This window comes from Podarcis pityusensis (genome assembly GCF_964106645.2).
Source record: "Podarcis pityusensis genome assembly, chromosome: 4".
NCBI lineage: Eukaryota > Metazoa > Chordata > Lepidosauria > Squamata > Lacertidae > Podarcis > Podarcis pityusensis.
The window spans coordinates 11,510,002-11,535,611 of record NC_138027.1 but is presented as its reverse complement, the minus strand read 5'-3'; the positions used below and the strand labels follow the sequence as shown (position 1 = coordinate 11,535,611).

General features: G+C 46.5%; 1 long non-coding RNA gene across 1 annotated transcript; it reads right to left on the bottom strand.

Annotated features, from left to right (window-relative positions):
* Nucleotides 1–9,632: 9,632 nt before the first annotated feature.
* LOC308475442 lies at nt 9,633–23,620 on the bottom strand. The gene is made up of 3 exons (XR_013985199.1): nt 23,564–23,620; nt 19,105–19,237; nt 9,633–10,309 (listed from the first exon to the last, which is right to left on the bottom strand). It is a non-coding gene; the product is annotated as an uncharacterized lncRNA (long non-coding RNA).
* Between the last annotated feature and the right edge of the window lie 1,990 nt (nt 23,621–25,610).

The window sequence follows — 25,610 nt, the reverse complement described above, 5'->3', positions numbered from 1 at the left end:
CGGCTTAAACAGCAAGGTGTGCCATGGCTGATGTATTGTTGGCACATGGTAGGGGAATTCAGCATTCCTTGCGGTAGGACTTTCCATTGATACCGTTCCGTGGGCTGGCTATTATTTAACACAGGAACAGTGAAAGCAAAGAATTTACAGTCCTTCTCCTGTAGGGGAATGGAGAAGAAACAATATTGCAAATCTATAATAGCCAATTGATAAGAATGTGGCATCACATTTGGATTAGGCAGACCACACTGCAAAGGCCCCATGGGTTCAAGGATTTCATTAATTTTCCTTAAATCCTGGAGAAATCTCCATTTCCCACTCTTCTTTTTTATGACGAAGATGGGGGTATTATAGGGGCTAACTGAGGACTCGATATGGTCTGCTGATAATTGTTGATTCACCAATTCTTTTAAAGCAAGTAGCTTTTCCCCCGTTATGGGCCATTGTTCTACCTATACCGGGGTGGTTGATTTCCAGTTGAGGGGGAGTGCAAGCTTACTCGTTAAATTGAATGGTAGCTTGTAATTGTTGTAGTAAGTCTCTGCCCCACAGATTAAGGTGGATTTTTAGCACGCAGGGCTGGATATATGCAATGGTTTCAGAGCTATCAGGCAGAGAAACAGGCAGCCACTGTACGCTTTTGGAAGAGGTTTGAGGTCCACCCACACCCCAGACTGCAGAGGCAGACTCAAGGGGCCATGTGGGGTCCCAGCAACTACTGGAAATTACAGAAATGCCTGCGCCCGTGTCAATCAAGCCTTCCAGAACTGTACCATTGATTTTATACTTACGAAGAAGCTTCTGCTCACCAATCCGCTGGATTACAGCTAACAGGAAGTAGCGCGCTGAGACTTTTCCAGTCGAGTGAAGTATCGAGGCTGCGTAAAGGGATCTGGCATGTCGAGGGTCACCAGATGTTGGGTTGAAATAAACGACAGACGAATGGCAAGGTGTCATACGGGAGGCATCTCTCGAGCAAGTCTCGGAGAGTCCCTTTTATTGAATATTAGAGCATTTGCCACATATGTGCTTGTTGCTGATTGGTTAACATGAATACAATGCAAGGGCATTAATCATGAAGGTTGGGAAAGGGAACACATGGTTACTAGTGATTGATATTGCATGACTTGAAAGAACATAACAATCGCAGTCCGTAAATGTGGTCAACAATGCATTAAGAACAGGTCAGAGTATAATGTTTTCATGAACTCAATATGAACTGTACACTCTAGGATGATGAGGGAATGTCTTAGTATTAGTACGGTTTGTGCAGCATGTGCAGAAGAGAAGCTTAGAAGCAAGGCTTCCCATCATGCCACAGTCATGTGCAGAAGCAAGGCTTCCCATCATGCCACAGTCATGTGCAAAAGCAAAGCTTCCCTTCACATCTGAAGGCAGCTCTGTTTAGGGACGCTTTTAACGTTTAATGCATTACTGTATTTTAATATTTTGTTGGAAGCCGCCCAGAGTGGCTGGGGAAGCCCAGCCAGATGGGTGGGGTATAAATAATAAATTGTTGTTGTTGTTGTTGTTATTACTCCACCCCAAAAGAGGAGGGTGTTGTGATGGGAAGCAATCATGACCCACACTGTTTTTCTAGTAGGATGGATTGAGATGATGGCACCTACCCCACTTTCAACCTGTTAGGGCAATACAGTGAGAGATCCTATGTGTGCCACCTAAAACCCCTTTGGAGAATGCTGGGATATTGCTAGGAATTTAGGATGCTACCTAATTCTGAATCAGACCCTTGGCCCATCGAGCTCAGTACTGCCTACACAGGCTGGCAGTGGCTCTCCAGGATTTCAGACAGAGGTAAATTCCAGGCCCACCTGGAGATGCTGGAGATTCAAATTGGGGCCTTCTACATGAAATTGCTTCAGGGATGGATCTCCGGCAGAGTGCTGACTCCCAAGGTGGCACAGGGTGAATTTGGCTGATTTGGGCCACGGGGCAGATGTAGGGGTCGGTGGTCACCCCTACTATAGTTCATATACCTACTACAAAATCCATTTAAAGTAAGAATCAAATAACCATAGGGCTGTAAATATAATATGACCCACTTGGTGTTAGCAGGCCTTGCAGCTTTGGTGAATTCGATTGACTAATCACTTAAAGCTTCTGGAGTTCAAAGACTTCATTCATGCAGGAACTTTTGACAGGAAGAGTAAAGCTAAGAGGAGAAAATAGCAAACACCTTGTCTCAACAAGTTGGAAGAGAACAACAAACAAAAATGGCTCCGCTTTTAGGGGTGGAGTTAACTTAGATACAGAGGCAAGCAGGTGTTGGCTAGATTGCTATACAGACAGCGGTTTAAAGCAACATATGCATTAACTAGAAGCTTAAGAAGAGTAAATGCATTTGTTTTCCTCCAATAGTTGGTTCATCTGCCTCTGGCCCTGCTGTTCTGAAGCCCTTTCTTATTGATATTTGCAGTTATGGAATCTCATTGCAAAGCTCCACAAATACTGATATTTTGATATGAAGATTTGCCCAACCATATTGTGTTGTTTAGAACAATGTACATGCACATAGCAAAGCTCCACAATCCGAAAAATTTTCATGTGAAATTTGTTTACGAAATTGGAGTAGAAAATAATTTTGTTTAGTCTGAAATTTAAAGCAAATTGTCCAAATTCACACCTCTCAGTCTAATATATGTTTTGTCTCTATCCTTCAGATTTTGTCCTTTTCCATATTTTACAGTACAGTTCTTAATACAAATATGTATTTTATGGTAAACTCCGTTTAGAAGTACATTCATTGATATAAAATATGTGCTTAAATCTATATTTAAATATGAATTTTCTTGAGTGTTTTAAATAATAAAAAAGAGATTAATGCAGAATCTTAAGTCTGAACAAACACAGGGAAAGTGGAACTGGAATAGACTGATTCGTGCTCCCCTAGTCTTGAATTCATTTTCGTGGATCACAATTTCCCAAACCTCCATCAACATAGAAGAGTGGACTGTAGCTCAGTGGTTGAGCCTCAGCTTTGCATGCAAGAGATCCCAGTTTCAATCCCTGATGTCTCTTGGTAAAAGGTAAAGGTAAAGGGACCCCTGGCCCTTAGGTCCAGTTGCGGATGACTCTGGGGTTGCGGCGCTCATCTCGCTTTACTGGCCGAGGGAGCCGGCATACAGCTTCCGGGTCATGTGGCCAGCATGACTAAGCCGCTTCTGGCAAACCAGAGCAGCACACGGAAATGCCATTTACCTCCCCACCTGAGTGGTACCTATTTATCTACTTGCACTTTTTGGCGTGCTTTCAAACTCCTAGGTTGGCAGGAGCTGGGAGTGAGCAACGGGAGCTCACCCCGTCGCGGGGATTCGAACCGCCGACCTTCTGATTGGCAAGTCCTAGGCTCTGTGGTTTAACCCACAATGACACCTGTGTCCTGATGTCTCTTGGTAGGAGTGGGTAATCTCCCAGCCTGAAACCCTGGAAAGTCACTGCCAGTCACTGTAGACTATACGCATCAAGATGGACTAGTGGTCTGACTCAGTACAAGGCAGATTTCTGTGTTCCTAACATCTGCTTCAGATTTTAACTCACAGCTTGTGCCTCCTTCAGAGACATGAGATATGGGCTAGGAACTAGCGGCGAGCTAAAATCTGAATCAGCAGCTGATGGATGCAAAAGGGGCTGGGTGCAGTTTTATTGCTACCTTCCCAAGAAGGTGCTTGGAATTAAAGGAATGGCAAAAATGTCATGAAGGAAAGATTGACTGCTAGGAATTTGCAATGCAACGATCCTGTCCTTATCTCCTGTGCTGGGAAAAAGATAAGTGGCATTTTAGAAAAATGGCATAAAAGTTCTCTCCCTAATGGAGCACATTATTTATTACTAATATTTATTTCTAGTTTAAATGTCTGCATGATTTGCAATCTGATGGCTGCGCCTGTAGTTAAACCTTTTGAGATGCAGTGCATTATGGCTCTGGTGACGGTGATCTGTGCATTATGTGTGGATATTGAAAACTCCCCCAATGTTTTCTAATGTATAAACCAATTCTCCCGGGGAAGGCAGTTGTTGCTGACCCTTCTGTCTTCTAAGTTGTGTTGTGTGTGATTTTGATATGAGAGCATGGTCCTCCCCACACTTCTGCTTTTTTCCAGTTTTCCCCCTTTTCGTCTTGTTACAAAATTGTACACAAATAAATCACAAAGCATGACATGACTAACAAAAAAAGGGTCACGGGGGGGTAATACGAAAAGTATTACCGTATTTTTTGCTCTATGAGACTCACTTTTTCCCTCCTAAAAAGTAAGGGGAAATGTGTGTGCATCTTATGGAGCGAATGCAGCCTGCGCAGCTATCCCAGAAGCCAGAACAGCAAGAGGGATTGCTGCTTTCACTGCGCAGCGATCCCTCTTGCTGTTCTGGCTTCTGAGATTCAGAATATTTTTTTTCTTGTTTTCCTCCTCCAAAAACTAGGTGCGTCTTGTGGTCTGGTGCGTATTATAGAGCGAAAAATACGGTATTTTACAGTCTGTAATGATGAGATAATTACAGAAAAGCAGTTCTTCAGAAACTTAGAAAACACAGAGTAATAGGTGAGAGCTAATAGACAGTGCCTGCTTATCTATGCCTTATTGCAATGCTTGTTGTAAGCATTTCTCGTCCAAGTGTTGTTTCATTTGTATATTTAATAAAATCACACGATAAAGTGTACAAATTATCTTGGGTTTTTTCCTTCCCCCCTTGCCACCTTCAATTTTTATGACAGCTTCTCTCTTATTGACAGTGGTGATCACACACAGGCCCTCTAGGTTTCAAACCCCATCAGCATCTGAGCACAGGGGAGTCTTGTGGGCTTTGGGGAAAATCAGGGGGTTCCACTTTTGCAGAAAAATTAAACCAAGTCCCTATGCAGGCTGCGTAAAGCCTACATTGGGGGCCAGCAACTGGAAATTCTGGAGCTAAATCTAGCCCTACAAGTGTGTGCTGGGTGCACCACTTGAGAGCAAGCCTACAGGCAGTCAATGCACACCCCTCTCACATTTCTCTGATGAAAATAGAGGCACCCTGTTCCATACCCTCCAATATTTCTCCAATGAAAATAGAGACATCCCCTCCAACATTTCTCCGAATAAAAGAGGGACATCCTATTCCATACCCTCCGAACAAAAGAGGGACATCCTATTCCATACCCTCCACCATATCTCCAGTGAATATAGAGACGTCCCTTCCAACATTTCTCTGGTGAAAATAGGGACATCCTATTCCATGCCCTGGGATGTGGGTGGCGCTGTGGGTTAAAACCACAGAGCCTAGGGCTTGCCAATCAGAAGGTCGGCGGTTCGAATCCCCGCGACGGGGTGAGCTCCCATTGCTCAGTCCCTGCTCCTGCCAACCTAGCAGTTCGAAAGCACGTCAAAGTGCAAGTTAATAGGTACCGCTCCGGCGGGAAGGTAAACGGCGTTTCTGTGCGCTGCTCTGGTTTGCCAGAAGCGGCTTAGTCATGCTGGCCATATGACCCGGAAGCTGTATGCCGGCTCCCTCAGCCAATAAAGCGAGATGAATGCCGCAACCCCAGAGTCGGCCACGACTGGACCTAATGATCAGGGGTCCCTTTACCTTTTATTCCATGCCCTCCAGCATTTCTCCAGTGAAAATAGAGACATGTGGAGGTAGAGGGACAAGAAAAGGAACAGAGCCTGAGATGTAGCAAATCAGACGGTGGACCAAGGCGTGGGATGCATAAGGGAAAATAGTCATGACAATAATTTAAAACCCCTGGCTCAAAATCAAGCAAAACACCGAACCTGAGATTAAAATACTGGTCAGGCCAAGCAAAGTGGGCCCTGCAGGTGGCAACAATGTTTGTGGACATGCCTGATGAGAACTCTGGTGGACTCCCCAAGAGGGTAACAGGCGCCGCATCCACTGTCAGCTTACTCTGGTTTCGAGATTAAAGTTATAGGAGGCACAGTCACGGCTAGGAACACCAGGGAAACATAACAGAAAATAGTGAAGAGATGGGATTCTGGGAAGGGAGGGGACAGTTGAGGAGCAGAATAATATGGGGAAAGGTGTCAGACTGTCATGTTTGCCTCAGCAGAGGCTCGGAGTATTAACGGTTGTCACGGTAACAGTTGCGACAGGCCCAGGCACTTAACTTTTTCCCCCTTCTCCCCATTGATAATTACAAACGCGAACAAGCACTGCCTTGCACTTTACACACCTGCCTGGCTTGTGAGTCTACCTTAATTGGATGTGCCAAGTTTGAGAGAGAAAAAAAACGTAATCTGCCCTTTCAAGGCATGTGACAGGTAGATAAAGCGGTGTTTAGGCCATTTCCCTGACAGAATTGCTAAGGAAATATCTTCCCCTCACATTCGATAGCGGAATCTGGGGTTTATCCAAACTTTTAACGCAGCTAATTTTGCAAAGGTTTTGCAGGGTGTGGAAGCCAGACCTGTAGCAAGCTGAATGGAAGAATGACATCTTGCCGTCTTCTTCCCTGACCCAGAATGTGGGATCTCCCTGGGGAGTCCAACCATCAGTTTGAAAATTTGACTGGCTGGCAAAAAGAAAAAGCTGCGCGATCCTAGGTCAAACCATTGGTCCTTCCAGCCAAGCATTGTCTACTGCAGATATAAGAAATGTAGGCTACACTGGCAAGGCGAACAGTAACTGCTTTTAATTTTTTAAATTTCTGTTACACATCATTTAGTCTGGCGTCCATCTTGGAACCACTCCCAAGGCAAGTACAGTGGTACCTCGGGTTACAGATGCTTCAGGTTACATACGCTTCAGGTTACAGATTCCGCTAACCCAGAAATAGTACCTCGGGTTAAGAACTTTGCTTCAGGATGAGAACAGAAATTGCAGGGCGGCAGCGTGGCGGCAGTGGGAGGCCCCATTAGCTAAAGTGGTGCTTCAGGTTAAGAACAGTTTCAGGTTAAGAACAGACCTCCAGAACGAATTAAGTTCTTAACCTGAGGTACCACTGTAATAGTACCGCTCTATTCTGCCTTGGTCAGACCACACTTGGAATACTGTGTCCAATTCTGGGCACCACAATTTATGAAGGATGTTGACAAGCTGGAATGTGAGCAGAGAAGGGCAACCAAGATGATCAAAGGTCTGAAAACCAAGCCTTATGAGGAATGGTTGAAGGAGCTGGGGGTGTCTAGCCTGGAAAACAGGAGACTGAGAGAAGATATGATAGCCATCTTCAAATATCTCAAGGGCTGTCACATAGAAGAGGGGGGGAAAGCTAGTTTTCCCCTGATCTGGAGGGTAGGACTCAAATCAATGGATTCACGCTACAAGAAAGGAGATTCCAGCTAATCATCAGGAAGAACTTTCTGACTTGACAGGGTAACAGTCTCCCTTGGGATATAATGGACTTTCCTTCCTTGGAGGCAGAGGTTGGAAGGTCATCTGTCATGGATGCTTTAGCTGAGATCCCTGCATTGCAGGGGTTTAGTTGACCCTGGGTTCCAGTTCCAGTTCTACAGTTCTCTGATTCTAACATGGGTCTGAATGATGCTCAGTTCCAACCTTCTTCTCAAGAAAATGCTGTAGCCATTCGGCCACTAGGTGGCGACCACATACACACATATTTCAGCAGGGGCAGCCAATTGTGATGTTCTCCAGATGTTTTCAGCCACAACTCCCATCATCATCCTTGATCACTGGCCCTGCTGGCTGGAGCAGATGGCATGCTCTCAGCCCACCCAGAGCTAGTCCTTGTGCAGGTCTCAGGCTGAATGCTAATAAAACCTTTCCGTCCTGGCAGGTCAGATCCTTATCTCACTACTCCACCCCCACCATTCTACCCAGACACTGAGGTCCAGCTCCGAGGGCCTTCTGGCAGTTCCCTCATTGCCAGAAGCTAAGTTACAGGGAACCAGGCAGAGGGCCTTCTCAGTAGTGGCGCCCGCCCTGTGGAACGCCCCCCCACCTCCCAGGAGATGTCAAAGAGAACAACAACTACCAGACTTTTAGAAGACATCTGTTTAGGGAAGTTTTTAATGTTTGATGCATTACTGTATTTTAATATTTTGTTGAAAGCCACCCAGAATGGCTGGGGAAGCCCAGCCAGATGGGTGGGGTATAAATAATAAATAATAAATCATTATTATTATTATTATTATTATTACTCCCACCTCCCACACGGACTGACTTTGACAGGCGGGTGTGACAACCTGCTTGTCAACCATTTGGCACATAACCCAAACTTCATGAACCTTCTGCTTGTTTCTTTCTCACAGAGAAGCTTCCAGAAGCTTCCAGAACTCTCTTGAATTAAGTTGAATAGGAAAGTTCTCTACACATCAGATAAATACTTTTTGTACTAAGAAATGCAAGCTGACAACTAATTCATCTAGTGGACATGCTTTTGGGTGTGGGAACATAAAAAGGGCCACACAGGTACCATTATGGATCTCCTGATATCTCATGTAGGTTGATCATCACCCAAGAGCCAATGAAACTGGGATATTTGGATTTAGGAGAACTCAGTGAGGCTAAACAACCAGCAAACATTCGAAGGACTGGGCTGCACTGTCATCTTCAAATGCAGTTAAGATTTCTTCCATCCAAGAATAAATATGTTGCAATCTATAAAGAATTTTAGGGGATGCGGGTGGCGCTGTGGGTTAAACCACAGAGCCTAGGACTTGCTGATCAGAAGGTCGGTGGTTCGAATCCCCGCGATGGGGTGAGCTCCCGTTGCTCGGTCCCTGCTCCTGCCAACCTAGCAGTTTGAAAGCATGTCAAAGTGCAAGTAGATAAATAGGTACCGCTCCAGTGGGAAGGGAAACGGCGTTTCCGTGCGCTGCTCTGGTTCGCCAGAAGCGGCTTAGTCATGCTGGCCACATGACCCAGAAGCTGTACGCCGGCTCCCTTGGCCAATAAAGTGAGATGAGCGCCGCAGCCCCAGAGTCGGTCACGACTGGACCTAATGGTCAGGGATCCCTTTACCTTTACCTTTGTAAAGAATTTTAAAAGCCAAGCAGAAAAAACCTGAACTTCGCTTGTTATTTGGATATTTTTAGAAAATGATGGCAACATAACACGTCTTTTCTCTCTTAAGATGACTATATCTAGCGGGGATTTTCCTTGATACTTTCAATATATATTGTATGATTCTAGTTGATTGATCAATCCATAAAATTAGCATATAAAATAGTATATAGATAAAAACAATCGTTCAGCAGCAGGAAAAAAAAGAAAGAAATTGAAATAAAATAAAATCTTCCAAGTTCCATTGTTTGTAAATGATGACTGCATATGCATAAAAACAATCATGTAAAAGAAAGGGAAAAGGAACTATATTTGTTTTTAGATGATGTGCAGATCTGTTCTGACTTGTAGCAATTGTCTTCTTAGAAAGAACATTCCCTCCCATGTAACAGAAAAGAGCTGCATTTTCTTAGATACTGCTTCAGATATGCATTGTTTATAGGTACTACTTATACCAAATTAACCTTTAAATCTGCTGCCTAATCAATGCCTGGGCACCTTTTTAGTTTATTAAAAAGTTAATCAATTACACATTGCAACCCTTTAAAAAACAAAAACTCCCAGGAGTTCAAGGTGGTATATTGTTCTTCCCTTCTCCGTGTTATTCTCCCAACAATCCAGGTTAGATAGGCTAGATCAGCCAATGAACTTCGTGGCTGAGCAACTAGTACCCATTGATAGGTTTACCCTCAATGAAAGCATCGATTTTGCATACTCCAATCCATCCCCCACTTTTCTTCTATTTCCTGCCTCTCTGAAAAGATCAGGAGCTTGGTCTGATCTTCTTGTGCTCTTCTTATAATTCCCCACAAGTGGGAACTGCAACAGAATGTTGCAGAATGGGATGCATTCTGTTCCAGCCAGCCAGCTATGGCTGTCTCCGGGATACTCTATTCCCTGCCCTGCCCTGCTTTTCCATTTCATTCCTTCCTGCAACAGACACACAGCAATCTCCTGACCACTGGTCATGCACAGTCCTCAATGATCTGCTTTTATTTCTGCCCTTCTTGTTTGTGGTTCTTTTCTCCTAAGGTTTTTGCATTTCTGCAAAACATGAGTTTACTCCGAACCTGCTAATATCCACCTCTTCTTTCTCAGTAGCCCTCTTTTGGCAAGCCAGCCGTCAAAACTCAGCACCTGAGTTCACTATCCGTATACATGATAGATAATTGATTAGCTGATCAGAATCCAAGTAGCTGTCTAGCCATTCAGGAGAATTTTTTCCTTGAATCACTACCAAATTGCAGTCATCTCTAATTTTTGATGGGGGAATTGCTAGAAGCCCAGTCATGTTCCACTCACAACACAGTCACACACTGCTCAGTTCCTAAAAAATAAAAAGGAAAGGAAAGGAAAGAGGGGAGAAGCTTGCAGTTGTGTGGCATATTAATATTACCAAAAGAAAAATGTACTTGTACCTTTTATAATTTATATAGAATAGGAGAATATTCATTTAACATAAGGCATAGTTGTGATAAGGGAATTGGAATGACCCAAGGCATCTGTTGTACCAGACCCAGTTATGGAATGTGTGTAGCATTTCTCACAAATATATATATATACAGTCATACCTTGGATTACAGATGCTTCGGAATGCACAATTTCGGGTTGTGCACTGTACCAAACCTGGAAGTCCCGCCCCGACCTGGCCACAGTGATCCATGCGGCGGTCACCTCCAGGCTTGACTACTGTAATTTGCTCTACACGGGGCTGCCCTTGAAGCTGTCCCAGAAACTCCAGCGGGTGCAGAATGCTGCAGCGAGGCTCCTCACGGGGTCTCTGCCATGGGAGCATATTCACCCAGTGCTTTTCCAGCTGCACTGGCTCCCGGTGCAGTACAGGGTCAGATTTAAGGTGCTGGTTTTGACCTTTAAAGCCCTTCATGGCCCAAGACCCTCATACCTACAGGACCGCCTCTCTCGGTATGCCCCACAGAGGACCTTAAGGTCCAACACCCTAGAGGTCTCAGGCCCTAAGGAAGTTAGATTAGCTTCAACCAGAGCCAGGGCCTTTTCAACACTGGTGGGACGCTCTGTCTCATGAGACTAGGGCCCTGCAGGATCTGATTTCTTTCCTCAGGGCCTGTAAGACAGAGTTGTTCTGCCTGGCCTTTGGCTTAGAATCAGTTTGATTCCCTCCCCCTCTTTCTTTTCCCTTTCTCCTCCTGTGAAGAGGCTGCATCCTAATGTTTTAATGTTGTATCTTAATCTTTTAAATTGCATTTTAATCAACTTGTTTTTATTATTGGTTGTTAGCTGCCCTGAGCCCGGTCTTGGTTGGGGAGGGTGGGGTATAAATAAAAAGTTATTTATATATTATTCCAGGTTTTGGTGCTTGCGCATGTGCAGAAGCGCTGAATCGTGACCCGGGCGTGCGCAGACGCGCGGGTTGCGGGTTGCAAATGCTGCAGGTTGCGAATGTGCCTCCCGCACAGATCACGTTCGCAACCCGAGCGTCCACTGTATATAAGAATGGGCCGCTGGATCATTCCAGTGGCCCATCTTAGACCAGCATTCTGCTCTCACAGCGGCCAACCAGGTACCTCTGGCAGAGGTTTTCAAGCTTTTTGATTCCATGGCTCCCTTGACCAACTACATTCTTTCTTTGACACCCCTGTGGGGCTCAGGAGCAAAGTAACGTCACCCCTTGCCTGCAGAGCTGGCAGCCTCTCACCCTTTTTCGAACATGCTCCCTTGTGGAGTGTTCCCTCAGCCTCCTCTCCTCTCCTTGGAAGTCGTCTGGGCAGCCGCTGCTGCTACCCTGGCCTCTGAGCCACCGCCACCCATCCCAAAGAGAGGTGCCTCCTCACACTGCCCCACAAGGGCCTGGGAAGAGGATGCCCCCAGCCTTAGTGGCCCAAGGGAGACTGGCCAACGGTGAATGTGAGGCCAGCACTTTACCTTGGGAGGTGGTGGCAGCCGGAAGGCTCCCCTTCAGACCTGCTCCTAGGCAGACCTTGCACACAGCAAGCACAAGAAAGGCCAGGGCCTGCCTGGCATCTATAACCCACTTGTTTGTTTACCCTGAATCCACCTCAGCTCCTGGCAACCAGCACCCCCTGGCCAGCCCCAGAGGCACCATTCGTCTGGGGAGCTTGCAGTCAGGGCTACTGCAGCAAACAGCTGTGCAAGCCTTTGGGAGGCAGAGATGAGAGAGGGCTTCAGAGGAGGGAGGGAAGGAAAGGGGGACAGAGGCCAATGTTGCTTGCGGCACCCCCAACCATCATTCAAGGCACCCCAGTGGTTGAAAACCACTGGCCTACAGGAAGCCCACAAACAGGACCTGAGAGAAACAGCCCTCTCCCTACTTGTGTTTCCCAGCAAAGGGGAATTAGAGGCATATTGCCTCTGACAGCTGAAGTAGCAAACAACACTCGCTGCAGTCAACTAAAGAAGAAGAATTTGGGTTTGATATCCCGCTTTATCACTACCCGAAGGAGTCTCAAAGCGGCTAACATTCTCCTTTCCCTTCCTCCCCCACAACAAACACTCTGTGAGGTGAGTGGGGCTGAGAGAATTCAGAGAAGTGTGACTGGCCCAAGGTCACCCAGCAGCTGCATGTGGAGGAGCAGGGAAGCGAACCCGGTTCACCAGATTACGAGTCCACTGCTCTTAACCACTACACCACACTGGCTCTCAACCACTGCAATCAACCATGCCCTGCCCCCCCCCCAACTGCTGAGGAAAAACAATTAATGAATAGAAAGAGAACCCGCCCAAGTGACGCTGACACAAAACCCCCACACATACACTAAGTAAAAGAATGTAATCTTACCACCCCCTCTCTTCTCCCCCATGTTATATTTATATGCTTTAGTTTAACCAGGCACTGTGAGAAGAAGTTCTTTATCTGTCCTAGATCTTACATCCTTTCACTTTACTGGATGTCCAGAGATCTTGTATTATGGGAAGAGGGAGAAAATTGGGGGACACATTTTTGCCTTGCTCCAATGAAGGGGGACGGGGAAGGAAGCCAATTCTCTGAAGCCTGACACAGCAAGATTATCCAATGGACCTTCTGCATGCCAAGCACAGGCTCTGCCACTGAGCTTATGACACTTCCCTTAAGATGCCAGAACAAGGGTGGAAAGTGTCGTGAAGTCAGCTAATTGTGTGGCAACTCTACCCAGTAAGGCCAAAGAAAGATGGCGGCTGCAAGACAACTCCCATCCCCTCTGCCAATGGCAGGTTGGAAGGCCAGCCCTGTTACTTGGCCCCCACTCCCGTCCGTACTGGGTAAAATCCCAAAGAACATAGCAAAGGCTGTGAGTGCAACTTATGAGCTTATCGTGGGTCCCATCTCCCTTGTACATTATACAGCAGGCAAACGGCACACCAGCACTAACAATGGCAAAGGAATGACAAACTGTCTGAAAGAATCACCGGCTGCAATTTGCAATGGCGACGTTTGTCACTGTAGCTTTGCAGTTTGTCCTTCACACTTTAGGACACAGGGCTACGTGCCTCCTGTGCGTTGCGTGAGGAGCTAAAGGGAAGACTGCGGAGCGATGGCAGCGAAGAGGACTTGTGGCTGTCAACCAAAGGACTGGGACTTGCCTTCCGACCAAACTACAGTGGTACCTCAGGTTAAGTACTTAATTGGTTCCGGAGGTCCGTTCTTAACCTGAAACTGTTCTTAACCTGAAGCACCACTTCTGCAGAAGATTCTAATTTCAGTCCCCAGCATCTTCAAATATGCTCTGCAGAAGGAGCTGCAGTCTCTGGAAAGACTTTAGCACTGATCAAAGCATTTTTAGGAGCGACGGAGGCAGGCACTGAGTCCGAGGCTCTGGAAGGGCGAACGCTTAAGCCTATTACCACCTGATAGAATATCAGCTTTTTTCCCAAGGCTTATTTGTTTCCCTGTGTCTCTGCAAAGTGACAGGAGAAGGTGATGCCTGCCATTAAAGGGAGACATTAGTTACGATGCTGCCCATAAATACAGCTCCTGCTACAGCAGAAGGGCAGCTAGCAATGTTCCACTTAGCAGGGCATGGTGCTACATAATCGAGGTGTAACTCCCTTCTTTTTGTCCCACTAGCTATGCTTCCAGCCTAGGTGAGGGTCTCATAGAAGGGCCTCAAGGAGATCTTAGGCATGAAATTTGCTTGCAGCAGCCATCGTACCAAAGGCATAGCTAAAAACCCTTTCTAGCTGCCCTTGAAGCTGACCCAGAAACTCCAGTGGGTGCAGAATGCTGCAGCGAGGCTTCTTATGGGGTCCTCGCGGTGGGATCACATTCATCCAGTGCTTTACCAACTGCACTGGCTCCCAGTGGAGTACAGGGTCAGGTTTAAGGTGCTGGTTTCGACCTTTAAACCCCTATGCTGCCTAGGACCCATGTACCTACGGGATCGCCTCTCCTGGTATACCCCACAGAGGACCTTAAGGTCCACAGATGACAACATTTTGGAGGTCCCAAGTCGCAAGGTGGTTAGATTGGTCTCAACTAGGGCCGGGGCCTTTTCAGTACTGGCCCCGACTTGGTGGAATGCTCTGTCACAAGAGACTAGGGCCCTGCGGGACTTGACATCTTTCCACAGGGCCTGCAAGACAGAGCTGTTCCGCCTGGCTTTTGGTTTGGACTCAGTCTGATCCTTATGTTTCCCTCCTCTTACGGTTTTAATCTATGGGCTATTATTAAAATGTGGCTGCTTTTTAAATTGTATTTTAACCTGTATTTTAAATTGGCCCCCCCCCCCATTATGTTTTTATTGTAATTTTACTGGTGTTAGCCGCCCTGAGCATGGCGCTGGCTCGGGAGGGCGAGGTATAAATAAAATTTTATTATTATTATTATTATTAGGAAACAAGTTCCATTGCATTCTGTAATTTTCCATTACATGCAGCAAGTTCTGTTATGTCCACCTTCCCTGTGCCCTAAGATCAGCAGATGTTGCCCTCCGGGTGCACCCTTCTCACTGCGAAACAAAGTGGTACCTTGGTAGTCGAACGCCTTAGCTGTTGAACAAATCAGCTACTGAACATTGCAAACCCGGAAGTGAGTGTTCCGGTTTGCGAATGTTTTTTTGGAAGCCGAACATCTGGCACGGTTTTCAGTCGGCTGCAGGAAGCTCCTGCAGCCAATCGGAAGCTGTGCCTTAGTTGTCAAACCATTTCAGGAGTCGAACCGACTCCCGGAAGGGATTAAACCAAGGTACAACTGTATGTGGTGTAGGGTCCCAGGAAAGGGCCTTTTCAGTGGTGGCCCCTTACATGTGGCTCTCCCTCCCTACTGAGATGTGTCTGGCCACATCTCTCTACAGTTTTAGGTGGTTAGTTAAGAAACTTGTTTTTCAGCAGCAGGAAACCTGATCACTTATGCAGCTGCTATTGGTTACCTTTATTTAGTGATATGTTATCTGCTTCTTTAAAAAAGATTGTATTATTTCATGGCTTTCATAGATTTTAATCTGTCAGCTGCAAACATCCTTGTGGCTTGTGCAAAGGGTGGCATACAAATCATCTAAATAAAACTAATTGCTTTAGATTGTATGTTTCTAAATAGTAGGGAGAAGGGTGCTGGCTATATGGAAACCGAACAGCCTGCCCATATTTTTCACTTTCTAGCAGGGTGCCACATACGATTTTCTCCTCACAGGCTATTTTTCTCCATGTGGAGAGTTTCCCCCCGACAAGGGGAAGTCTTCCAATAATTAATCTCCTATCTGCAGCCTACGGTGGCAGAATCCATAGACAAACTTTAGCGTTTGAATCTGCTGACCGTGTAATCTGTTGGCACCAAGATGCTTAGACCAGGGGAGAAAGAAAGCTTTCAGTAATATATGGAAATGTGCAATTATGAAGACAATAAAATCTTAAAACTTTCCGACATTTTTTTTCCTTATGAGGAGGAATGAGTCATTTGTCTTGGCATTTTAACTTTAATATTGTGCAAAATGAACTGAATCCTTCCGAATTCTAATAACTGTTTTAATGCTGTTTCATTTCTAGGATGGATACCCTTTATTTCTCTGCAAAACAGTTTCCTCACTTCTTCGTGGATGTTGAAGGAAGGTGCTAATTAAGGTACTGGAATGATTAACTTGCTTTTCTAAAAATGCCACCGTCCCGTGACTTTGTGCTTTTTGAAAGTGTCTCTGCGCTCGGCTTCTCGGAACCCAGGAGACTGCCTTGATTTCTTTGCTGAGTGTGTTGTCCGTGCTGAGTCTTGTGATGGTTTCTTGCAAACATTGTGAGAGGTGGTTGTCTTCTATAATAAACCTCCTTTGCAATGATGCAAAGTGAGTGGGAGCAGAGGGTGGGGAGCATCTTCCCGGTGGTGGTGGGGCAAGGTCAAGGATGCTTCAGGTCAGTGCTAATATCGCTCCAGGTGACACCTGCAACAGGGGTGGACTTGGGTCTTCCAAATTTCAGTGGCGCCCTGTGAGAGCCCAAAATTGGAGCACTTCTCGCCTTCCATTCTGCGCATGCGCTACATCAGAGGTAGTCAACCTAAGGTCCAGGGGGCAGATGTGGCCCAATCGCCTTCTAAATCTGGCCCGCGGACGGTCCGAGAATCAGTGTGTTTTTACATGAATAGAATGTGTCCTTTTATTCGAAATCCATCTCTGGGTTATTTGTGGGGCCTGCCTGGTGTTTTTACATGAGTAGAATGTGTCCTTTTATTTAGAATGCACCTCTGGGTTGTTTGTGGGGCCTGCCTGGTGTTTTTACATGAGCAGAATGTGTGCTTTTATTTAAAATGCATCTCTGGGTTATTTGCGGGGCATAGGAATTCGTCCATTTCCCCCCAAAAAATATAGTCCGGCCCCCCGCAAGGTCTGAGGGATGGTGGACTGGCCCATGACTGATAAAGGTTGCTGAGCCCTGCGCTACATAATTGTTGTGGTGTAGTGGTTAAGAGCAGTGGACTCGTAATCTGGTGAACCGGGTTCGCTTCCCTGCTCCTCCACATGCAGCTGCTGGGTGACCTTGGGCTAGTCACACTTCTCTGAAGTCTCTCAGCCCCACTCACCTCACAGAGTGATTGTTGTGGGGGAGGAAGGGAAAGGAGAATGTTAGCCGCTTTGAGACTCCTTTGGGTAGTGATAAAGCGGGATATCAAATCCCAACTCTCTTCTTGTGGTGCCCTGCTGCACAATCCTTGGCTCAGCCCCAGTGTGAGGGAGCCAGTCAGGATGCCTTAAATTCTCCTTTGCATGTAGCTCCCCGGAAGGGTCATTTTGGGCTGAGAAACTGTTCCCCTCCTCTGACTTAGGGGGAACGACTGGAGCTGACCTTTCTTACCATTCCTGAACTTTGCAAAGGGATTCTCCGCTGATCTGTCCCATTCTCTTTAACTGCTTAGCTTGATCGATGGCCTTTTTGTTCATTTGACAGCCTGTTTTACTATGCGGGGTTGTTATTTTAAGATTTGGTTGGCAGCGGTTTGGGTTGTGCTTTTTGTGCCTATACCAAACACGTGGGCGATGCGTATTTTTAAAAAATGAAATAAATAAACCATGCAGCTCCATCACTGGGTGTGCGCTAACAGTATGCTCCAGGAGAGAAACATCTGGAAAACCGGTGAGGTGTTCGTTTCTCCCTCATCCCCCCAAACATCTCACTGAGGATACCTAGCTAATGTTGAATGGAAACATTTTATTTTGGATCATTTTCTCTCATTGCTTTTTTGTTTTGTTTTTTTTAAATATTTTATTTGCAAATATAACAAAAAAAAAAGGAAGAAAGATGGGGAGAATAAAAACAGCACCAGCTGGTATTGACAATAAAACCCTAATATAGATGCATAGGTTAATGTAAGCAGTCTCAGGTTGTGGAATGTCGTCCCTAGGGAGAGTCGCCTAGCTCCATCATTATGAACTTTTAGGAGGAATTTGATAACTTTCCTGTTTACTTAGGCACTTGGCTGAAGGATCCTGTTCCTAGCAAACCTGAGATCATTGGATGGGAAAATGTTTTTAACCATAACTGCTTCTGGATGCTTTTAACGGCAATTCTTTTCCGGCTATTATTGTTATTTTAGAATATTTACTTGCATTGTTTCTGCTTTTAAATTGTGCATCTGTTTGTCCCCCTTGTGCAGGATACAAATTCAACAAATGATAAATAAAACAAATAGGTATTGAAATGAGATTGATGCATATACAGTATATATAAGCCATGCATTCAAACGTTAGAAAGGGTTGTGAGATGTTCAGACTAAGGCACAGTAGATGGGGGATGTTTATCCTTCCAGTCTTGCAATTTCCATCTCTTAGCTGAGAGGTGTTTCCCCCATTTCTGGCTCAAAACATTGTCCATTCTGCTCCTCAGGGGAATGAAAGGGGGAGGGCTACTGATAAATTGTGACACAGACCCCTTTCCAGATCTACGGTCTCCAGGATTCTGTAGGCTTGGCTAATGCATCTCAAGTCTGTTTTAAGTCTCGGATACAGATATGCCTGCAGTGTGACAGCAGTTGTGGCTTTTCTGGCTATGGGTTAGACATGTGGCTTTCTAGGACTTGGAGAGATTCAATTTTCACTTTGGCAGCAAGAGGTACAGTTGATTGTTGCTTTTCCTGCTGTTACTTGCTTGCAGGATTTTCTTTTTGTCTTCTCACCTCCCAGGCATCATTCAGAACCTCCTTGCATTATTTTTAACAGTTCGAGTATTTATTTAGTCCTTGGTATTGAAAGCTACAAAGTACAACCCATTAAAGATTGCCTTTTCTCATTGGATGCCAGCCAGCATTGGACTTTGCATTCATCTATCTATCTATCTGTGACGCGGGTGGCGCTGTGGTCTAAACCACAGAGCCTAGGGCAGCCTTTCTCAACCTTTGGGTCCCACAGATGTTGTTGAACTACAACTCCCATCACCCCTAGCTAGTAAGGCCAGAGCTCAGCGATGATGGGAGTTGTGGTCCAACAACATCTGAGGACCCACAGGTTGAGAACAGCTGGCTTGTTTAAAGGGATTTATATACCACTTAATCATCAAAAACCTCTAAACATCAATGTTGCCTATAAACCAAGCTATTAAAAGCAAGTTAAGTCTAATTTTCTCCCCAAAATAAAACCAACCATATATATATATATATATATATATATATATATATATATATATATACACACACACACACACATTATAAAATAAGATTACATATTAAAATACCTGTCAGATTTATCTGGGTGGGCTTCCTCAAAGAAACAATTTTTAGCAGGCACCAAAAACTATGCAGAAAAAGGGGATGGGCAGGGAGTTCCAAAGTGCAGGTTTCATTCTACTTACTGTTTTCCACGGTGACCTATGGTGAAGCAATAAAGATTGAGTAACTGACTGTCTTTATGAGTGAGTGAGTGAGTGAGTGAGTGAGTGAATATACATGCTGGGCTTCAGAGACCCGGCTTCCTCCCCCACCCCTTTGGCAGTAGAGTGCTGCTGCTGCACCGTGAGTGTTGGGGAAGGCCGCTCCCTCTTCAGGCTGATTCCACCAGGCCTAGGGGGCGGGGCCCAGACTCACCTTCGCCACAGCTTTAAGAAGCCTCACTGAGGCATTGGGACATCGCTGCTGCTGCACCGTGAGTGTTGGGGAAGGCCGCTCCCTCTTCAGGCTGATTCCACCAGGCCTAGGGGGCGGGGCCCAGACTCACCTCCGCTACAGTTTTAAGGACACTGGTGCTGCTGCAGCAAATGTTAAAAATGTTTTTATATATTTTAAAGTATTTTAAAGGTGTTTTTACTTTTTACTTTACTGTACCACCGTGAACAGTGGTTTTTATCTATGTATTTTTATTTTGTTCTGTTTTATTGTGGTTTGGGGTGGGGATTGGTTTTGTTTAGGTAGAATTGTTTTCAGTTTGGTTTGGTTTTCTATTTTGTAAATGGAGGCTTGTATGAGGCTTGGGATTGCTACCGTGGAGGGGCGAGGGAGGTATGGTGGTGGGGGCAGATGTTATAGGCGAAGGGGATCGAGATACGGATATGCTCGTACCCCTTCCAATCTGCGCCCCATCCCGAGGGACGAGGGTAGGGTGAGCAAGGATTACTCACCTCCGTCACTGGTGTTGTGCAATGCCAGGTCTATAGGCAACAAAACCGCCACTCTGCGAGATTTCTTTACCTCGCAGGGGGTCGACCTGGCTTGTGTGACGGAGACCTGGGTACGCGAAGGGGCAACAGTTACCTTACGAGAGATGGCACCCCCGGGTTTCTCCGTCCTCCACCAGTCACGGACTGTGGGCCGGGGGGGAGGGGTGGCATTATTAATCCGGGAAGATTGTCCTTTCAGGGCTCTACCATCGCCATCGATCCCCGGCATTGAATGTGTTGGCCTAGTGTGGGGCTCTGAGGTGAGCTTGGCTGTCTGGCTGGTGTACCGGCCACCTAGCGCACCAGCAGCCACCCTGTCAGGCCTACTGGAGGCGGTGGCCGGCTGGGCCTTGGAGTTCCCTAACCTATTGGTATTGGGGGACTTCAACATCCATGCTGATGCCACTCCCTCCTCACAGGCTCTGGACCTGGTGTCTTCCATGGCAACACTAGGGCTCTCCCAGTTTGTTTCAGGCCCCACACATCAAGCAGGCCACACGCTGGATTTGATCTTTGGCGTAGGTATAGATGTGATCATGTCTCCTTCAATTAAGGTGCCATGGTCTGATCACTACGCTCTGAAAGCCAGGATTGACTTTCCACCCCCACCCTGCTTAGGTGGCGAGCCGATTTGGGCTCGCCCGCAGAGGCTGATGGACCCTGATAGATTCCGTCAAGCCTTGCGGGACCTTGCTCCCCCTGGCGACTCATTGACTGAGCTTGTTGAGGGCTGGAATACCCAGCTCCTGGCAGCCATAGATGAGATCGCACCTAAGCGCCCTCTGCGACTCCGCAGAAACCGGGCTCCCTGGTTTACCGAGGAGCTTCGGAAAATGAAGCGGGACCTCAGACGGCTAGAGCGAGTATGGCGGGGTGCCCGTGACGGAGCCTCAAGAACATCTTATAGGGTTTTTATGAAAACCTATGAGATGGCGGTGAAGGCCGCTAAGAAGTCTTACTTCTCGGCCTCCATTGCATCCGCTAGCTCTCGCCCGGCGCAATTATTTAGTATAATTAGGTCTTTAACGTCCCTTGAAGGACAGCCAAATTTAAATAACAATCTGACACACAGCTGTGAGGCATTTGCGAGCTTTTTTGCGGAGAAGGTCCTGTTGCTCCGCCATGACCTCCCTGCCAATTTGGATACAATAAAGGAACTGGAGGCCCCTCGACTGTCCTCGGGTCCAGTATTGGACCACTTTGATCGGATATCCCCAGCCGATGTGGACAGACTCCTCCGAGCTGGAAAGCCCACCACCTGTCCTCTTGACCCGTGCCCGTCTTGGCTGATTAGAGCGTGTCCAGACGAGGTGCGGGCCCCCCTGGGGGATATCATCAATTTGTCCCTTGGCACCGGGATATTTCCAGGGGAATTGAAGGAGGCAGTGGTGCGCCCGCTCTTAAAGAAAACATCATTAGATCCCTTAGATCTATCCAATTACCGCCCGGTTTCGAATCTTCCATTCCTGGGTAAGGTGATTGAGAGAGCGGTTGCTGAACAGCTTGGTAGGTTTCTGGATGAAACATCGGCTCTGGATCCATTCCAGTCTGGCTTCCGCGCTGGTCATGGGACCGAGACGGCTCTGGTCGCCCTAACAGATGATCTCCGCAGGCAGCTGGATCGAGGCGGGTCGGGGCTGCTGATTCTTCTAGACCTGTCAGCAGCCTTCGACATGGTTGATCACGAACTCCTGGACCACCGCCTTGCCGACGTGGGGATCCAGGGCACAGTCCTTCAATGGCTGCGCTCGTTTCTCTCTGGTCGGGGACAGAGGGTGGCGCTTGGGGGGGAATTGTCATCCCGCCACTCCTTGGTGTGTGGAGTGCCTCAGGGTGCGATACTCTCCCCGATGTTTTTTAACATCTTTATGCGCCCCCTCGCCCAGCTTGTCCGGAGTTTTGGGCTGGGTTGCCATCAGTATGCCGATGACACCCAACTCTATCTGTTGATGGATGGCCATCCTGACTCGGCCCCAGACACACTGACCAGATGTTTGGAAGCTGTGGCTGGATGGTTACGCGGAAGCCGATTGAAGTTAAATCCTTCGAAGACAGAGGTCCTCTGGCTGGGACGGGACGATATGGGATTGGGGGGGCAACTCCCATCTCTTGCGGGGGTGCAATTAGTGCCAGCACCGTCCGTTAAGAGTCTGGGTGTAATCTTCGATACCTCCCTCTCTATGGAGGCGCAGATTACAGCTATAACAAAGGCGGCATTTTTTCATCTCCGCCAAGCTAAGCAGTTGGCCCCTTATCTCTCTCGCCCTGACCTAGCCACTGTGATCCACGCGACGGTCACCTCCAGACTGGATTATTGTAACTCGCTCTACGTGGGGCTGCCCTTGAGACTGACCCAGAAACTCCAGCGGGTGCAGAATGCCGCGGCAAGACTCCTTATGGGGTCTTCGCTGCGAGATCACATTCATCCGGTACTATACCAGCTGCACTGGCTCCCGGTGGAGTACAGGATCAGGTTTAAGGTGCTGGTTTTAACCTTTAAAGCCCTATACGGCCTAGGACCCTCGTACCTACGGGACCGCCTCTCCTGGTATGCCCCACAGAGGAACCTACGGTCTGCAAATAAAAACATCCTGAAGGTCCCAGGCCTCAGAGAGGTTAGGCTGGCCTCAACTAGAGCCAGGGCTTTCTCAGCTGCGGCTCCAATCTGGTGGAACGCTCTGTCACAAGAGACTAGGGCCCTGCGGGACCTGACATCTTTCCGCAGGGCCTGCAAGACAGAGTTGTTCCGCCAGGCCTTTGGTCAGGGCCCAGCCTGACTCCCACCTCCGGCAACCTGCACAGAACTTTGCTTAACGGTTGCCATTAATTTGATTTTAATTAATTTTTATAATGAAATGTTTTAGAATGTTGGATTATTTGATTGTTTGATTATTTGTTTGTTGTTAGCCGCCCTGAGCCTGGCTTTGGCTGGGGAGGGCGGGATATAAATAAAATTTATTATTATTATTATTATAAGCAAAACAAAGCGAAAGGTGTCTCTTACCAGTTAGAAATTTTATGATCATAGCGAGAGAACAAAGAATCCAATTCTAGGAATGAAGGTGCTCCCAATTCAGGATTCCACCCATTTCCCCCCTAGTCAACCACATCACTTCCATCACTTCTGCATCTTGCAACCTGATCTCACAACCATTGGGCTTTCTGTGCAGTCACCTTATCTGCTCTCCTTGATCTTGGGCTGAGTGAATGGATGCTTTCCAGCGAAAGGGAGTCTGTTAATTCTATCTCTCCCAGGTCTTCTCCTCCAAGCTGTTCCCCACCCAGTTCTTCCCAACTTCAGTCTTCTGAAGTGTGTCCCTCTGCGAACCACTGTTCTAAATCTATACTGTCCCATTGCTCCTGGGAAGATTCAGGATCCTGAGCAAGAGCAGGGAGAGGCGCCCACCATTCCTCATTGGTGCAGCCCTCCTCAGCACGTTCCCTGACAATTGCCTATTGCCACTCTCTGGGCTGGATGTCTGTAAGTAGGCAGGCAGGTTGGGGTCTGCCACCAGACCGAGATTAGTGAGGCCCCATTTACCTGAATAGACTAGCCTTCACTCAGAAGTGCCAACTTGTAAAGGAGACTGGGTCGGCCAAAGTCACACACATGATGTCAGCACGCGATGCACAACATTGCGTCGTGATGTCAGGACATCAGGAGGAGCCAGGGGTGGATCAGACCATGGGGGCAATGTGGCTTCAATGGCCAGCAGCTCCTTCTCTCTGACACTTGGCCTCTTCCTCCTCCTTCCACCACCACTAGCTGGGGGCTGCTTCCCCCCTCCATCCCCTCTGTGGCAGGAAAAGGAGCCAGCCACTGAAACTGCATCTCACTTGGCTCCTCTCTTGGCCTCCTCCACCCCCGATTTTATTGAACATGTGGGGGTAATCTGGACCCCAAAAACATTATTGGGGGGGACCAACAGAGCTGGGCCCCTAGGAGTTGGCACCCATGCCTTCACTGGCTCCATGTAGGTTTTCTGTGGGCTTAGCCCCTGTGGGAAGCAATATCAAAATTCAGGGCTCTTCTTTTGCTTTATTCTGAGCTCCTTGTTATGCACCACACATATTGAATTATTCTTGTGCAACTAAGATAATGATAGAGATGTGTCCCCATGAATGTTTTCTTCCATTTCCTAGATCCACCTTTGGAAGCTCTGTGGATAATGGCATAATTGTGAATGTGTGTGTTGGAAGCACATGTAGCGAGCACCTTTGCAGCTTTGCATCTTCCAAGAAGGGAAATATCAGGGCTCATCTACTGAACTTTTAATTCCTGTACAATCATGCAAAGCATAAATCATCTAGAGGGTTGGGGGTGGGATAAAGCTATGAGATTCAGCTTTTGAAGCAGAATGAATATGTGATTTTTATTGTTATGTGATTGTAAACTTTATATCTGATTGCATTAACCAAACGCAAATGAGATAGGGCCCTTCAACCTGCTGTAACACTCCTGTTCGTTGGTAGGTTGAGGCACATGCAATGTGCCTTTAATATATGCATTAGTACTTGTCCCACTTGCAGTTCCCTGAAACTGGCATTGGAATATTGTTGTTGTTTTGATAACAATTTATTGATTTTCCAAAAATAACAACAACAAAACAGAAAAAAATATCATAAACATATTAAACCATAATTTTTTCTTTTATTTGGTTGTCTTCCCTCCACTCCCCCTCTTGGTTCCCTTATAGTATACTTGTTTATGCATGTCCATAAAACCTTATACACTTAACAATCCAATTTTAAAACCTTCTTCATCTTATTACAAGTGACTTTTACAAGATATACTAATGTAAAAGTCTATAGACAAAGCTTAAAAAATAGGCATTGAGCAATTGTCCCTTTTTTGGAATAATATGTCCTGCATAGTTCAGTGATTTATTTTGCCAATATTCTTCTTTTCCTCTTCTTTATCTTCTTTGGCCAAGGCTTCTTCCTGCCATAAGGGCTGACTGATCTTGGCCTGGCATTGGAATATTGTGGCTAGTAGCCATTGATAGCCCTTTCCGCCATGAATTTGTCTCCCTTTTTGTAAAGCCATCCAACACATCTCATGGGAGCGATGACTATCTGTCAGAGTTTCTTTAGTGGTGATTCCTGAATTGCAGGGGTCTGGACTAGATGACCCTTGGGGTCCCTTCCAATTCTACAATTCAAATGATTATATCCCAAGGGTAGGGTGCTCCCAAAGAGAATATGGTCCCCAGTCTGAACAAGGTCACACACACACACACACACACACACACTACCCTGAGATCTTGTGACCGCCTTGAGATCTTGCAGTAAATAAATGAATAAATAATATTTATTTATTTCATTTCAACAATGAGTGTACCATTTAATCACTCTTGTCTCTACATGGTGAACTCAATAGAATAAGACCAAAAATGAGTTAAAATTATAAAACCAGAATTCAATTTAAAAGCCTGCTGGGATTGAAGTGGCAGAAGTTCTCCAAGGAGGGGTCCTGTCTGATCTAAACTGAACATGAGTTCCATAAAAATTGGGCCCAAAATACTGAATACACAGCTCCTAGTGGATATGTCACTCATCCAAGCCAGTTGAAGACCACTCACAGTGAC